Below are 307 nucleotides of genomic sequence, written 5' to 3' on the forward strand. Positions count from 1 at the left end.
AACGGATCATTGGCAGAGGCGGGCCGTAGAGTATGGAGTCTCGACCCGATGTTCTCTACAGTCTCTGCTTCCGGGACGGAGACTCAAGAAGGAGAGGGGGGGTATTAAGTCAAAGGAAGGGGAGGCCAGGCAGCCAGCCTAGCAACCAGTCATTTATGGAGAGCATCACTGTCATACATCCATCCAAAATCTCATCATCATCATCATCATCATCATCATCATCTTCATCTTTCTCTTCTTCTTCTTCTTCATCAGTTCTTCTGCTCTTCTTCTTCTTCACTTCTTCTTCTGCACTCCAAGTTCCTCC

Source organism: Dipteris shenzhenensis, chromosome 22 (assembly GCF_047967505.1).
Source record: "Dipteris shenzhenensis isolate YYH24624 ecotype China chromosome 22, Dip_SZ_1.0, whole genome shotgun sequence".
Lineage (NCBI taxonomy): Eukaryota > Viridiplantae > Streptophyta > Polypodiopsida > Gleicheniales > Dipteridaceae > Dipteris > Dipteris shenzhenensis.